The sequence below is a fragment of the Palaemon carinicauda genome, chromosome 36 (genome assembly GCF_036898095.1).
Source record: "Palaemon carinicauda isolate YSFRI2023 chromosome 36, ASM3689809v2, whole genome shotgun sequence".
In the NCBI taxonomy this organism is placed as follows: domain Eukaryota; kingdom Metazoa; phylum Arthropoda; class Malacostraca; order Decapoda; family Palaemonidae; genus Palaemon; species Palaemon carinicauda.
The window spans coordinates 65,264,266-65,269,589 of record NC_090760.1 but is presented as its reverse complement, the minus strand read 5'-3'; positions in this window follow the sequence as shown (position 1 = coordinate 65,269,589).

Below are 5,324 nucleotides of genomic sequence, written 5' to 3'. Positions count from 1 at the left end.
CTTATCAGCATTATTATTATTATTTTTATTATTATTATTATTATTATTATTATTATTAGCTAAGCTACAACCCTAGTTGGAAAAGCAAGATCTTATAAGCCCAAGGGTTCCAACAGGGAAAATACCCCAGTGAGGAAAGGGAATAAGGAAATTAACAAACGATATGAGAAATAATGAACAATTAAAATAAAATATTTTAAAAACAGTAACAACATCAAAATATCACAAACTTGTAACAGAGTTTATATTTTTCCTAACATACAAACCCAAATTCTTTACTATAGGAGATGTTCTAGCGCGAGCTGGAAAATACGGCAGAAAAACCTTAACAAAGTCGTTAACGACCAGGCCGGTAGTTATCCACCTGTTAGGGGTGGTGGACTGCCGGCCGGTAGCTACTGAATACCTTCAATCAGATTCTAGATAGGACTATTTTAGGGGGCGGTGACGGAGGGAAGATTTGAGTAAAGAATTCGGGTTTGTATGTGGGCATAAAAACAATTAGAATAGGGCCAACGTTATCCCTGCGTGTCGTAAGAGGCGACTAAAAGGGACGGGACGAGGGGGCTGGGAACCCCCTCTCCTGAATTGAAATTCCTGTGAGACATCATCAAAGAGATGGAGCTGGGGGGAGAGTGACTGCTCCCCACACTCTAGTTTTGGGGTGTTTGAATGTGTGTGGATGTAGTACGATAGAGAGTAAAAGATGTGAGATTGGAAGTATGTTTAGAAGTAGAAGGATGGATGTATTGGCCTTGTGTGAGACAAAGATGAAAGGAAAGGGTGAAGTGATGTTTGGTGAAATGTCTGGTAGAGTGTCTGGGATTGAAAGGGGAAGAGCGAGAGAGGGTGTGGCTTTATTGCTGAGTGAATGGATGACAGGTAAAGTAGTGGAATGGAAGGAGATATCATCTAGGTTAATGTGGGTAAGGGTTAGGTTGGGTAGGGAATGCTGGGCGTTTGTCAGTGCGTATGGGCCAGGTAGTGAGAAAAGTGAAGAAGAGCGGAATGAGTTCTGGAATGAATTAACTAGGTGTGTAGAAGGACTGGGTAGAAGGAATTATGTAGTTGTCATGGGTGACTTAAATGCTAGAGTGGGCGCTGGAGAGGTAGAAGGTGTTATTGGGAAGTATGGCGTACCGGGTGAAAATGAGAGTGGTGAGAGACTGGTAGATATGTGTGTTGAACAAGAGATGGTAATAAGTGCTAGCTTTTTTAAAAAGAAAGATAGAAATAAGTATACATGGGTAAGAGTGGCAAATGGAAGAGTAGTAGAAAGGGCATTAATGGATTATGTGTTGATAGCTAAAAGAATGTTTGGAAGATTGAAAGACGTGCACGTGTTTACGGGTATGGCTAACGGTATGTCTGATCATTTTTTGGTGGAAGGAAAATTAGTTGTAGCAAAAGAGTGGGGGAATAGAGTAGGTGGATGTAAAAGGGAGCTAGTGAGGGTGGAAGAGCTAATAAAACCGGGAGTAAAAAGTAAATATCAGGAAAGGTTGAAAATGGCGTATGACGAGGTGAGAGTAAGAGAAACTGGTAATTTAGAGGAGTGGAAGTTAGCAAAAGAAAATTTTGTTGGGATTGCAAGTGATGTATGTGGCAAGAAGGTTGTTGGAGGCAGCATGAGGAAGGGCAGTGAATGGTGGAATGAAGGAGTGAAGGTAAAAGTGGAAGAGAAAAAGAGGGCTTTTGAAGAATGGCTGCAGAGTAATAGTATAGAGAAGTATGAAAAATATAGAGAGAAAAATGTGGAAGTAAAGCGCAAGGTACGTGAGGCAAAGAGGGCAGCTGACCTGAGGTGGGGTCAGGGACTGGGTCAGTCATATGAAGAGAATAAGAAGAAGTGAAGAGAGTAAGGAAGGCTGGCGCAAGAATTGAAGAGACAGTGAAAGATGGAAATGGAAGGTTGTTAAAAGGAGAGGAGGCAAGGAAAAGGTGGGCGGAATATTTTGAAAGTTTGCTGAATGTTGAGGATAATAGGGAGGCAGATATAATTGCTGTTCCAGGTGTTGAGGTGCCAGTGATGGGAGATGAGAATGAGAGAGAGATTACAATAGAGGAAGTGAGGAGAGCACTAGATGAAACGAGAGTAGGAAAAGCATCTGGTATGGATGGTGTGAAAGCTGAGATGTTGAAGGAAGGGGGTGTGACTGTACTTGAATGGTTGGTGAGATTGTTTAATATGTGTTTTGTGTTGTCAATGGTACCAGTAGATTGGGTTTGTGCATGTATTGTACCACTATATAAGGGTAAGGGAGATGTTCATGAGTGTTGTAATTCAAGAGGTATTAGTTTGTTGAGTGTTGTTGGAAAAGTGTATGGTAGAGTATTGATTAATAGGATTAAGGATAAAACAGAGAATGCAATCTTGGAAGTACAGGGTGGTTTTAGAAGAGGTAGGGGTTGTATGAATCAGATTTTTACAGTTAGGCAGATATGCGAGAAATATTTAGCAAAAGGTAAGGAGGTGTATGTTGCATTTATGGATCTGGAGAAAGCATATGATAGAGTTGATAGGGAAGCAATGTGGAATGTGATGAGGTTATATGGAGTTGGTGGAAGGTTGTTGCAAGCAGTGAAAAGTTTCTACAAAGGTAGTAAAGCATGTGTTAGAATAGGAAATGAAGTGAGCGATTGGTTTCCGGTGAGAGTGGGGCTGAGACAGGGATGTGTGATGTCGCCGTGGTTGTTTGACTTGTATGTTGATGGAGTGGTGAGAGAGGTGAATGCTCGAGTGCTTAGACGAGGATTAAAACTGGTAGGCGAGAATGATCATGAATGGGAGGTAGTGTAAATCAGTTGTTGTTTGCGGATGATACTGTACTGGTAGCAGATACAGAAGAGAAGCTTGACCGACTAGTGACAGAATTTGGAAGGGTGTGTGAGAGAAGGAAGTTGAGAGTTAATGTGGGTAAGAGTAAGGTTATGAGATGTACGAGAAGGGAAGGTGGTGCAAGGTTGAATGTCATGTTGAATGGAGAGTTACTTGAGGAGGTGGATCAGTTCAAGTACTTGGGGTCTGTTGTTGCAGCAAATGGTGGAGTGGAAGCAGATGTACGTCAGAGAGTGAATGAAGGTTGCAAAGTGTTGGGGGCAGTTAAGGGAGTAGTAAAAAATAGAGGGTTGGGCATGAATGTAAAGAGAGTTCTATATGAGAAAGGGATTGTACCAACTGTGATGTATGGGTCGGAGTTGTGGGGAATGAAAGTGATGGAGAGACAGAAATTGAATGTGTTTGAGATGAAGTGTCTAAGGAGTATGGCTGGTGTATCTCGAGTAGATAGGGTTAGGAACGAAGTGGTGAGGGTGAGAACGGGTGTAAGAAATGAGTTAGCGGCTAGAGTGGATATGAATGTGTTGAGGTGGTTTGGCCATGTTGAGAGAATGGAAAATGGCTGTCTGCTAAAGAAGGTGATGAATGCAAGAGTTGATGGGAGAAGTACAAGAGGAAGGCCAAGGTTTGGGTGGATGGATGGTGTGAAGAAAGCTTTGGGTGATAGGAGGATAGATGTGAGAGAGGCAAGAGAGCGTGCTAGAAATAGGAATGAATGGTGAGCGATTGTGACGCAGTTCCGGTAGGCTCTGCTGCTTCCTCCTATGCCTTAGATGACCGCAGAGGTAGCAGCAGTAGGGGATTCAGCATTATGAAGCTTCATCTGTGGTGGATAATGTGGGAGGTTGGGCTGTGGCACCCTGGCAGTACCAGCTGAACTCGGCTGAGTCCCTGGTTAGGTTGGAGGAACGTAGAGAGTAGAGGTCCCCTTCTTTGTTTTTGTTTTGTTTTGTTTCATTGTTGATGTCGGCTACCCCCCAAAATTGGGTGAAGTGCCTTTGGTATATGGATATGGATGGATGTGAGGAAAAATACAAACTCTGTTATAAGTTTGTTATTTGTTCCTACACTAAATACAAACCCTCATTCTTTACTATAGGAGACTTGGCCTTGAAGTCAGGGTGGACGAAGGGTTCCCTATTCCTAGGGAAGATAGTCCTCAGACTAGACTCTTTTGATGAACAAATCTCCCATTAACTTTTCTTTGCAGATCCCCATAATCTTAGCACGACTGAAGGTTTGTAAATATGTGGAAACAAATGTTTCAGTATGAAGAGGGTCGGGAACAATGACTTGGACCCTTTCGTACCTAGGATTCCCCTGACCTTGACAAGGGGAATCCTCGTGACTACGAGTATAACTTATACCCTGTGAGAGGAGTCAGATGAGTTTCATACCTTATTTCCATTGGTGAGTCCAGCTGAAACTGGTCACAGACTAGGATACCCAGATGGGAGGAAGAAGAAAGGAGCAGAAGATAGATGGATGTTCTTTTAAAACCTAGTGTAACACAGAATCCTCGACCAATGGCTACTGTCTCCTGAAAGGGCGTAAAGGTAGCTACAGCACCTGTTGCCCTGCCACAATGGGTCCTATAGAAAAAGTGTTTAGAGACCTATGTGTCACATCGGTTAAATAATGAGTGGTGAATGTAGATTGGCGTTTCCAGACTCCAGCTCTTAAGACTTGGGAGACTGAAAAGTTCTTCTTAAATGCCAGTGAGGCAGCCACTCCCCTAACTTGATGGGCTTTGGGTTGAGGTGCCTCTGGGTCTCTGTGAATGGCTCTTGCAATAACTTTCTTGAGCCAGAAAGAGATGGTGTTGCGAGAGATTCTCTTCTTTACCTTGTTGGTACTGAGGAAGAGATGACGGAGGCATGGTCTGAAAGGCCTGGTGCGCTTCAGGTATTTCCTTAGCGCCCTGACTGGGCACAGTAGCAATTGGTCAGTATCCTGTGTTACCTTATTGAGGCTGGAATATTGAAATTCTCTAAACTTCTCATCGGCCGATGAAGGATTCTGAGTTTTGGCCACAAAGCCTGGCACAAAGTTGAGCGAGACTTCCCCCATCCTCTAGAATGGGAGACTTCGTAGGATAGACCATGAAGTTCACCAACCCTTTTTGCCGAGGCCAGAGCTACTAGGAAGACGGTCTTAAGGGTTAGGAAGTAGTCAGAGGCCCATTTTTAAGGGCTCATAGGGTGGTCCCTTCAAGGAAAGTAAGACCAGGGATACGTCCCAAGGTGGTGGTCTAATCTCCACTGGGGGGCAAGATCTCTCAAAACCTCGAATTAACAAGGTGATATCTTCTGAGGTGGAAAGGCTGAACGATAGCCCTTAATTGCCAAGACTGATAGGAGTTTCTCCTCCCTGAGGTACACCAGGAAATCTGCCACTAATGGAAGAGAGGGATCAAGTGAAGACACGTCTCACCCTCTAAACCAAGCTGCAAACACACTCCATTTTGCTTGGTAGAGGTTTGTGG